General features: G+C 46.1%; 1 long non-coding RNA gene across 1 annotated transcript; it reads left to right on the top strand.

The window, feature by feature from the left end:
* The first annotated feature begins 299 nt into the window (after positions 1-299).
* LOC145319658 (uncharacterized) lies at positions 300-1834 on the top strand. Its single transcript, XR_013879980.1, has 4 exons — positions 300-469; positions 694-813; positions 1376-1408; positions 1773-1834. It is a non-coding gene; the product is annotated as an uncharacterized LOC145319658 (long non-coding RNA).
* The last annotated feature ends 9808 nt before the right edge of the window (positions 1835-11642 follow it).

The raw sequence follows: 11642 nt of genomic DNA, 5'->3' as shown, positions 1-11642 counted from the left end.
TACCTATAATTTTGTTTCGGCTGTTGTACATTTATACTCTGATTATTAAGTTCTAACACTCTACTAGTGATAATATTTGTTTGTCCTACCGTTTCAGAGCTTTGTGTTTATGGATGTTATCGGAAACTCAAGTTGAAAGTAGAAACACATTAAAGTACAGAAAGGACTAGCTGAAAGGAAAAGCTGGTGCATCGCAAATGAGAGTTTTTGAGTTTAGAATGTACCTATTAGTAATTAAATAGAAAAAAAAACAATATGAATATTATATAGGTCTCAACAACTGACATTAATTTTAGATATTGGCAAAGTAACATCATTAACCCCATTTTTAAAATGATTTAATTATGCTATGACATGTGTCAAAGTTTAGAAAAGCATGTCTGGGTGTTACAAATGGCATAGTTCAACTGTTCAACTTCATAATACAAGAATTAAAAACAACCTATTCATCATGCAATTCAAAATTCTGGTAATATTTTAAGCTCTTCATTTCAAAGTAAAAAAACTTAAAAGATTAAGATCATACCACACTTATGATTTTTTAAAATTTATTAACTTTTAAACCAACAGCCATAAGGTTCACAAACAAACCCAACACCCCAACACAGACAAATACTTTTTTAGACCTTATATAGTTGGTGGTTCTTCACAGCATTTATTAATATTTTTTTTATGCAAAACTATTTGTTTCAGGTTTTATTTTTTTGTCTTGGGTTGACCTTAGCTCGTCCCAACGACTCTAGCAACTCTAGCAGCCTCTCGAGGGAGAAGAGAGCTCCTTTTTGGTAATGGGTTAGGGAGACTGCAAATAAGGTTAGTTTTACATAAAATAGTATTTTTAAACCTAAAACATCTAAAATCAACGTAAACTCTCGATCAAACTTCAAACATTAATAAATTAAAAGCTGTATAATAGAAAATACTTATAATAAATTTTCAAGAAACCATTTTCGAAGGTAATTATTTTGAAAATATTTCAAGATACATTTTTAATACATAAATGGTGTGCAAAAAATGTGGACCTCTTAAAAATTAAAATTGTGCGGCTTGTTTTTAAGTTAGAAAAATTATATGCATCAAGTTAGAACCGCCATAAATTCTAGTTTTTGGAAATATAAGTGTTATCTTTGTGCTATTTGTAGTTTAGAACTTAGAAGCTTCATTGAAAACTGTAGGAAAGGTTAAAAAAGGACATTTTACCACTAGTGCACCAAAAACTAGAGATTATAGCAGTTCCAATGGCATGTATACAATTTTTCTACTATTATCACAGGCTGGGCAATTTGAATTTTAAGGACCACAATTTTTTGCTCATCCTTTAAGTTGCTAAATCCACTAACAATGTCACATATCTAACAACATAACTTTTTTCTAGGTTGCTGAAGTTACCAAGAATACTTTTAATAAGGTTAGTTTTAATACATATTCTTTAAAACACTTAATTCAAACATCTACCATTTTCTGGTGACAAATTATTTACTGAAAATGCTATTTTATAAGGAAAAATCTGATATTTTCTTGTAATCGCCTTGAAGGGCAGAACTTAAATTTAAAAACTTTATTGATATATTGCATACAGACACAGAAATCTATAAAGTCAGTTCTAATAAATTATTAAACAGAGCTAAATTTACTTATTTTAATATATATGTATAAACTAAAAGTAAAAATGTGGCGGTTACTAATTAAATTACCATTATTTGGCCAAAATATTATCCACATTGTAATTTATTTTTTTATTTCTTTGTTCTTTACTCAAACTTCTTTTTTAGGCTAAAGGGAGCGAGGACAAGTCTCAAAGAGGATTGTGGTAATACGACAACCAGACGGACAGGTAGTTTACAGAGTTGCTTCGCTGTGACTTATGATAACAAACCCCCTGCACTAATCTTATTATATCACCATCTATCTCATGACCGCTGTTGACCCCGCAACCCAGCGGTCAAACTGGCCTGCCTAAATGTGGGGAGGGGACTCAAACATGCAGTGATCACGCGCTATTCACGCGATTATACAACCGGGAGGCGCTGCCTCCCCTTTTGCCACCGCCGCCCCCACAGCCTGTCTACCGCCGGGAGCTAAGCCCTAGCGTCCCACACCCCCTTCAAACCTAACCATTGTTATAATCTGTTGTATATATATAGTAAACATTCTCTGTAAATATTATTCAGTTTAAATATATAATTTCTGTATGATTGAATCCTGCTTGTTTGTTTTGGTAGAATAACTAAAGGCTAGGGCTCGTTGAATCCGAACTCGTTACCCTGTGGGCCGAGAACGCTCGGCTTACCAGAACTTGGTGTCAGCGTGTTTCAATCGAGCCTTACAGAAACTAGCCTATTCTACCTCTGATTGGACCCTTTGGCAAGTAAGGGGACAATCAGCCGCCAACTGAGAAGCCAACTGACCCGTGAGACGGCCTTTTTAGGTCGAATTTCCATCATTTTGAACGCAATATGTGGGCCTCTGGCCTACGGCAAGCAGATTTAGCCTGCTAAAAGCGCCAGTTAAGACGCTTTTTCCGTGCCGTGTAGGAGTAGCGCTAGGTGCGCAGCCACGGCAATTGGATAATTTAGCTCAGACGGCTACAAAACTGAGTCTAAATTGGCAAGTGTAGCTGGGACAAGCCCCAGGACACCCAGGCCAAACCTACGAGACAGACAGCTGGGTGCTGGTCTCCTTAAGAAGGCAATGTGTGGCTGCGAAGCTTCAGCACACAAGTAAGCCCTACCACTGCGACGGATAGCAGATTTTGAGCCACAGGCACGGCAGGACGGGACATTCCCTGCCGCTGCCTCCCAGGATTCGAACCCGAGGCGCTGCAGGACGGGCCATTCCCTGCCGCCATTTTCGGGATTCGAAACAGCGGCGCTGTAGGACGGGTCATTCCCTACCGCCGTCACCCCTCTGAACCTTGCAGGACGGACATTCCCTGCTGCCAGTGCTTCCAGAATCACACCTAGAGCTCCTAGTGATAACAACACATAAGTGTGTATAAATGTCAACCAAGTGATAAAAATAAATATAAAATTGTTGACCCAGTGATAATTAATAAGCTCTAGTGATTCGAAGCTACAGTCTAAGCCACCATGGTAAGCGATACCACCATAGCTGCGGTTCGGCCACCACCGAAGTTTCTGCCAACCCCAGCCGAACGAGAGGCCCCCTTGTCTCAAGGGCAGGACCTCCACTTCCCCTGCCATGTCAGGGTAAGGTTTCCTACTCCTGACCCTGCCCAGCATGTACAGGTTGATGCCATGATCGATTCTGGCAACCATGTACCAGGGTCTGCTGTAATTTCTGAACACCTCATGCACGCGATGGGCGTGCAACGCATGTTGATTCCGGACAACACCCAAATCCTGACTGCTAACGAGGAAGGCCAGCCCCTCCAGGTAATAGGAAAATTAAAAGAGTTATATATGGCAGTCTCACACACCCTTATACTCCATCTATACCACGTGACTGTGGTCCGGAACCTCTCACACCCTCTGAACCTAGGAGGGTATTTTCTCAAGGAGTTCGGAACTAGGCTCTGTTTCGACATGCAACCACCTTGCTTGTGGGTGCGTGGGGAGTTTATCCCACTCCGTGGCGTCCCCATTGACCGGGAGACAGCCGAGAGAGAGCTAAGTTATGAGGGGCCTCTGCCAGGCCCCCTGCCAGAGCAGCCACGTGTGGTTGAGAGAGGCACACACTGGGTGGATACTGAGCTCAACGCACACAAGGGGGCCAACCTGCTAGCCATGGGGTTGCCCCCAGTGCCCAAGGTGCCAAGGGAGAGCCTGCCAACAACGTTCCCTGAGATTGCCAGCCCTCCAGAGCCCATCTTCTCCGCCGACACTTTCATCAACGGCCAGCCGTGTCCACCTGGCCCCCTCTACCTGGGGCCCCCGGCCAGTCAGCCAGCCCAGCCTGAGCCCAGACCCGTCAAGTCGCGGTCTGAGGCACCCGGAGCCACACTCAACTCCCAGGCATCAGCCTCTCCCGGCGCCGAGCCCGTCAAGTCGCGGCCGGACGCCCACGGAGCCAAGGCTGGACCCAGCACCTCGGCCTCTCCCAGTACCGAGCCCGTCAAGTCGTGGCCGGACGCCCTCGGAGCCACCCCTGGCTCCGACACGTCAGCCCCTCCAGAAGCCGAGCCCGTCAAGTCGCGGCCGGTGGGTCCCGGAGCCAAAGCGCTGTCACTCCAACTGATGGCCAGCCACCCCAGCTCCGCACAGCCAAGCGGGTGGTCCTGCCTGGCCGTGGGGTCATGGCAGTCCCTGTTGAGCTAGTAGGCCATCGCACCAAGGATGCCATCCAACTAGCTGCCCCAGAACAGAGGTTTGGGGAGGATCTTGTCATCCCAGAAGGCCTGTATGCCCACAGGCCTGGCTCCGCCACTGTGTTTCGAGTATTGGTGGTAAATGAGGGGGAGGTGCCCCTCCTGCTGGACGCCGGCCTCCCAGTGGCTGGGGAGCTGGTCAAGCCTGACATACTAGAGGTTTCTGATACGCCTCCCCCGCGCCTCCACTCGTTCCAAGAGCCTGCTGAGCCCCCAGAAATGCAGGAGTTGTGGGAGGCCCTGGAAATGGAAGACAACGAGTTCCTGCGCAAGGACCCCTTGCTCAAGAAGGAGGTCTGGACTATGTTATCAGAATACAGAGATGTCTTCTCCAATTCTACCCCCGGCTGCACAGATGTGGTCGAGCTGCAGCTGCGCCTCAAGCCAGGGACCCAGCCGATCCGCCAGAGATTTAGGGATCTGAACCCGCGGCAAGAGGCTGAACTGGAGAAACAGCTGGACACCTGGCTACAGGAGGGAGTTATAGAGCCGTCAGACTCCGCCTGGAGCAGCCCCCTGGTGCCCATCAAGAAGAAGGACGGGAGCACCCGCTGGGCCGTCGACTACAGAGCCCTCAACAAGTGCCTGGAACTGGACAGCTACCCCCTGCCTAGGATCCAGCAGTTGGTAGAACGAGCTGGAGGGCACCGTGTCTACAGTGCCCTAGACGCGGTGGCCGCATACTACACCATCCGTGTGTCCGAGGACAGCCGGCCCTGCACCGCCTTCACCACCCCCAGGGGCTTGTATCAATGGAAAAGGATGCCCTTTGGCCTGGCTACGGCACCGTCTGTCTATTCCAGGTTTATTGCAGGGGTCCTAAACCCACTAGGCACAGCCAACCTCCAGTCATACCTTGACGACGTCCTGACCTTCCACCAGGATACCTGGGCCCACCTGGCCAGGCTCCGAGAGGTCTTGGAAGCCCACCGCAGGGGAGGAATCCGCCTCAAGCCAGCCAAGACCAAGCTGTTTCGATCCAAGGTGGATTATCTGGGCCACACCCTCAGCCGTGAGGGGATAGCCATGCAGGAGGACTATATTGACCGTATCCTGGACTGGCCGGCCCCCAGCACCCCCAAGGATTTGCTGGCGCTGCTGGGGTTCTTTGGATACTACCGCCTGTTCATCCCAGAGTATGCAGACCTCACCTACGAGATGAATCGGCAGAAGACGGCCAAGACCCTAACCTGGACGCCTGAGATGGAAGCCCAGCTGCTGCAACTCAAGGACAAGTTCCGCAAGGCCCCCATCCGAGCGCCGCCCAGGTTTGATTTGCCAGCGGTGTTCCAGCTCACCACAGACTTCAGCAGCCGCGCCATCTCTGCCATACTGAGTCAATGCCAGGATGGCAAGGAGAGGCTGATTGCCGCCGTGGGGCGCAAGACAACCGACCCTGAAACGCGCTACCCGTCCTGGAAGGGAGAGATGGCCGCCATTATGTATGGGATCCGAAAATTCCACGGCATCTTGTCCTACCGCAGCTTCCAGATCAACACTGATTCCTCAGCCTTGCTGCAAATGAAATCACTGAACACATCCACAGGGATGGTGGCCCGCTGGCAGGAGGAGCTAGCGGCCTTAGATTTTACTGTCTGCCACCGGCCTGGCACCCAGAATACCAACACCGACGCCCTCAGCCGCCGGGAAGACGCCAACATGCCAACGGCTAGCGCCGAAGAATTAGCAGAGCAGGCTGAGTATATCCACAACCTTTGCCAGCTAGGGGAGTCCGCAGCTAGCCGGCCCCCTGCCGCCCGACTGGATCCAGCTAGAGTATTGGAGGCCCAGACACAGGACCCCCTCCTGCTCCGTGTCCGCCAATGGGTGGCTGATGGTAAAGCCCCAACTAAGGCTGAGCTGCGTGGCAAGGAACGAGACGAGCAGCAGTACGCCAGCCGCTTCCCAGCCTTGGGGCTTGACGAGCATGGCTGCCTCACCACCACTGACCAGACCCTGACAGGGGAGAGGACAAGATACCTGCTGCCTTCGGCCCTCCAGCAGGACGCGTTCTTTCTAGCCCATGGGACCCCCATGGCTGGGCACTTTGGGATGGACGCGACTATCGCCCGCGTGGCCATGCACTTCTGGTGGCCCAACCTGGCCCGTGACGTCCGTCTGATGGTTCAGACTTGCCCTGAGTGTGTCCAGAAGGTTACCAAGGAGAGACTGAAGCAAGGGATACACGTGCCCTCCCGCCAGGGGTATCCACAGCAAGTCCTATTTATCGACCTGGTGGGGCCACTGCCAGAGACCCCAGCCGGGAACCGCTATATCCTCACCTGCCAAGATGGGTTCAGCCGGTTTGTCAGCCTCTACGCCATCCCCAACAAGGGCACCCTCACGGTGGCTGAGACCCTGCTGCACCGCCACCTGGCCACGTTCGGATGCCCCCTGAAGATCCATTCCGACAATGGAATGGAGTTTACCGGCCAGGTATTCCAGGAACTGGCCTCCAGGCTTGAGATTGGCCTGACACATCCACCACCCTACAACCCGCAGTCCAACCGAGTGGAGAGGTTTCATAGGACGCTCAACACAGGCATGCGCCTGTTCCTAGACAGAGACGATAACAACTGGGAGCCCCACCTGCCTGCCATTGCCTTCGCCTACAACACCAAGGCCTGCAGATCCACTGGCGTGACCCCGTTCCTGGCCTTCTTTGGGAGAGAGGCCAAACTTCCGGTGGACATGGTACTACGGCTGCCAGAGACCGAATATGCTTCAGTTCCAGCCAACGTCCAAGCTCTCTTGCAGCGCTACTATGCAGTGTATGATGCCATCCAGCAGAAGGAGGAGGGAGCCATCCGGAGGAGCGCGGCAGCTTACGAAGGCACGGCCAAGTATGAGGTTGGAGACTTGGTCTGGTACCTGGCCCCCCGCCTGGTGCCAGGGAAGGCAGCCAAGATTACCAAGAGATGGACTGGCCCCTGGAAAGTAGTGAGGCAAGCTACAGAAGTACATTATGTCATCAAACCTGCCTCTCCAGTAGCCAGGATCTCAGAAGTTACCGCGCATGTAGGCCGACTGCGCAAATACACTGGAGATGTGACTGCCCACCAGATCCCAGCAGACATCCAAGTTGATATGGACGGCGACGAGGATGCCACCGAGCTGCCAGTTGGAGCGGCGGCGCCCGCAGCTAGCGACCCAGGACAGCTCCCAGTGCACCAGCCAGCCGCAGCCGCCCCACAGCCTAGCGGCCAGGATCGTGACCCAGTAGAGGAGAACCTGCAGGAGCAGCCCAACGAACCACCGCCGCCGCTGCCCGCTCCAGAGCCACCCAGAGATGCCATCTGGAATCCTGACGCGGACATGGAGAACCTGCCAGCCAGCAGCGAGCCTGTAGGAGAAGAACCAGCCACTGCGATGGAAGAGGCCGCCCCAGAAGACGAAGCTGAAGCCATGTGCCCCCTGTTGATGACAGCCATCCCCATCCGGGTAGGAGCTAGGAGACCAAGCAACCTGAATCAAGCAGGCGCCCCCATGGAGTTCTATGCGCCCTCTGCCATCGTCGTTCCCCCCTTAGGAACCACCAGAGTCAGCCTAGGCCTCCGTGTCCAGTTACCACCTGAGGCAGAGCTAATCCTGCAGACGAGGCAAAATTTCCAGCGGCGGGGCTTGGCCGTCGCCAACCCATGCCTAGAAGCCAACCAGGAGCTGACAATGCTGATATCCAACCACAGTCAGACCGAGCAACGAGTGTCCCGGGGAGCCTGTGTAGCCCGAGCTGTCCTCCATCGAGCTGTGCCTCAAGAAGAGCCTGTCCTGCGCAGGCATAGGTTGTCGTATCCCCAGGTTCAAGGCCTGGTGGCTCGAGAGCCACGCAACCCTTGAAGGGGAGGTTGTGGTAATACGACAACCAGACGGACAGGCAGTTTACAGAGTTGCTTCGCTGTGACTTATGATAACAAACCCCCTGCACTAATCTTATTATATCACCATCTATCTCATGACCGCTGTTGACCCCGCAACCCAGCGGTCAAACTGGCCTGCCTAAATGTGGGGAGGGGACTCAAACATGCAGTGATCACGCGCTATTCACGCGATTATACAACCGGGAGGCGCTGCCTCCCCTTTTGCCACCGCCGCCCCCACAGCCTGTCTACCGCCGGGAGCTAAGCCCTAGCGTCCCACACCCCCTTCAAACCTAACCATTGTTATAATCTGTTGTATATATATAGTAAACATTCTCTGTAAATATTATTCAGTTTAAATATATAATTTCTGTATGATTGAATCCTGCTTGTTTGTTTTGGTAGAATAACTAAAGGCTAGGGCTCGTTGAATCCGAACTCGTTACCCTGTGGGCCGAGAACGCTCGGCTTACCAGAGGATCATCGAATGGGATTAAATCCCTGAACAGGAAATATATGTGAACATCTTTAAGAAAATTTCAGCTAAAAATTTTTAATTACATCTTTGTAATATAAATCTTAAGGAATATATTTAATTGAATACTGTTTTATGCTGGGGATACTAATATTTTCAGGACTATGAATTGTTTGTTTTAAAACTTCATATAAATTATTAATATGGTTAATTGTTTAAATGTAGTAAAGGAAGTAAAGGCATTTATAACAATCAATAATTTTGATAGCTTAATGTACTATTCTTGTTTTAACAAAAGGTCAAAGCTCATAATAAAATTAAATTTAAGACTTCATTTACATATATCTACTTTCTTTAGTATTCATGAGGCAGTTGAGGGAGATGAAAATAAGAAAACAGAGAAGACTGAAACCAAGACCAAGGATGAAAGAGCCTGGGCAGGAGCTCAAGCCTCTAACCACAACAATGGAGTATACAGTGCTGGAGCTGAGGCAGGAGCTGCAGCTCACAAGAAGGGCAATCATGAGGCTGGAAGAGCATCAGCTAAAGCAGAGGCTCAGGCTGGACCTGGAGGTGTCATAATAGAGGCAGGTGTGGATGCCACAGGTTACAATTATGACAATGATAAAGTTGAGGTCAATGTTGGTCACGGAAGACTTGAAGGAGGGGTTGGAGCAGGGGCTGGTGGAGTAAAAGCTGGGTTTGAAGCAGGAGTCGATGCTGTCAATGGAAATGTTGATCTGGGCAAAAACGTTAACGTAGGGGCCAACATAGGTTTGAATGTTGACACGGGAGTGGAGTTTGGGGTTGGTGGGGTCAGCGCTAAGGTTGCAGGATGGGGTGTCAGTGTTGAGTGCAAAAATGAGGTTTGTACCTGGTTTGGATGTGTTACTATTATAGTTTGTTGAAGAATATGCTACTTCATTTTACTAAAGCATTGAAAAATATTTGATATAATTGCAATGTATATGTATATTACCCTAAATTATGTTATCCCTTTGTCTTTTTCAATAAATAATTGAACAGTGTTTTTGTTTTCAGATTGTAAGTACATGAATTTAGTTTTAAAGAAATAAAAAATCAATATCGCATTAAACTGTTTTTAACCTATTTTTAAAAGGTATATCAAAAGGGAGTGGGAACAAAACACCTAATTTAAAAATGCCTAACTAAAAATGCCTAACTAAAAACACCTAAGTTTAAAAATACCTAATGTTAAAAAAACCTACATTAAAAACACCTAATTTATAAATACCTAATTTATAAATGCCTAATTTAAAAACGCCTAACTAAAAATGCCTAACTAAAAATACCTAATTTTAAAAATGTCTAATTTTAAAAACGCCTAATTTAAAAATACCTAATTCTAAACTATCTAAACGCCTAATTTAACAATGCCTAATTCTAAAATATCTATTTTTTTCACTAAAATACTTAAAAATTTGATAACATTAATCCAATTGGCTGATTGATCTTGCTGAAGGATCTCGCTAATCATTGAACCAATATGGTTCATCTTTACAATGAAGCTTCCCGTAGGTCATGGGAAGGTTTACAACGCTTTTGGGGAGGTTACCAACACCTTCCAATGAGAAATCGCACTTTGAAAAATCCCCCCCCCCTCCCCCTGTTTTTTTTATATTTCTTCAATATTTCTTTATAAAACTAGAACTAAAATGGGGGATGGTCAATTATCATACCCCAAGAAAGCGACGATATGGCTACTTTATTAAAAATAAAATTCATTTTCTTTGTCCTTCAACCTTTGATTTTACTAATTAATCTATTTCTCATGTGAGGTGCCACAAACTTATCATAAAATTTTATTTTGAAAAGCGAAGCTTTTTCTATAATTAGGGTCGGTCCATCCATCCAGTTTTCTATTTCAAACTATATATTGAAATTTTGAATGGGGGTCGTAACCCCTCCCCCCCCCCCCCCCTCCAGACTAATTGAATTCCCCTCTGCACTGCAATTGCCCCTAGCAGACTCAAGGGGGAGTAGCCGCCGGTTTAATATATTCAACAACAGTTTTAAGATATGCTTAAAATTAGGCTTTTTTTTAAATTAGGTATTTTAAAATTAGGTATTTTTAAACTTAGGTATTTATAGTTAGTTGTTTATAAAATTAGGCATTTTTAAAATTAGGTGTTTTGTCACATTAGGCATTTTTAAAATTAGGTATTTTTAAATTAGACATTTTTAAATTAGGTATTTATAAATTAGGTGTTTTGTCACATTAGACATTTATAAAATTAGGCATTTTTAAGTTAGGTATTTTTAAATTAGGTGTTTTGTCCCCACTCCTATCAAAAGTATACTATGACACCAGTAGAATCAGACTGCAGAGCCTGAATTTGAATTAAGCCACAGATTACCTTTTTGGGGGAATTTAAAAATTAATTTTTACTGTTGCTTTGGACATTTTTGTTCAGAGCAAAAGGTCTTTTTTTATTGGGGTAAGATTCATAGCTTTAAGAGTGTTTTGTTTCATAAATTTTGTATTCTGGTATAGAGTAAAATTACGCCTTTTGATTCATCTATCAAAATTCATTAAAAAATTTATTCTTTACAATATATCAATGAATTAACATTAACGTGTTTGTGTTCTATCACTTATCTAAAACAAATAAAAATTGGCAGTAAAGGGTTAAATTTGTAAGATGATAATAAATGTATTATACAATACAACAAATTTATTTTTGTCATATATATACAAATATGATATATATTAAGATTATTAAAACTTATTTTTTAAAAACTTTTATTTTCATTTTAATTAAATAAAAATTATTTAACTACATAGGAAATAAGTCACTTTGTGAAAACAGTCTTTCTGAAATGTAAAGAAAACAAGATTTCTTATTGGTTGGTTCTTAGCATTATGTGTTTTATTGTATTATGATAGATTTTTCAATGCTATTAATTGTTTTAGGAAAAACAATATTTCCATTGAACAGAGTAATGTTTTTTTTTGTATTAA

The sequence above is a fragment of the Acartia tonsa genome, chromosome 5 (genome assembly GCF_053477335.1).
Source record: "Acartia tonsa isolate MP-2025a chromosome 5, ASM5347733v1, whole genome shotgun sequence".
Taxonomy (NCBI): domain Eukaryota; kingdom Metazoa; phylum Arthropoda; class Copepoda; order Calanoida; family Acartiidae; genus Acartia; species Acartia tonsa.
Note: the sequence above shows the minus strand (reverse complement) of the source record. Positions and strands in the feature narration are given on the sequence as shown.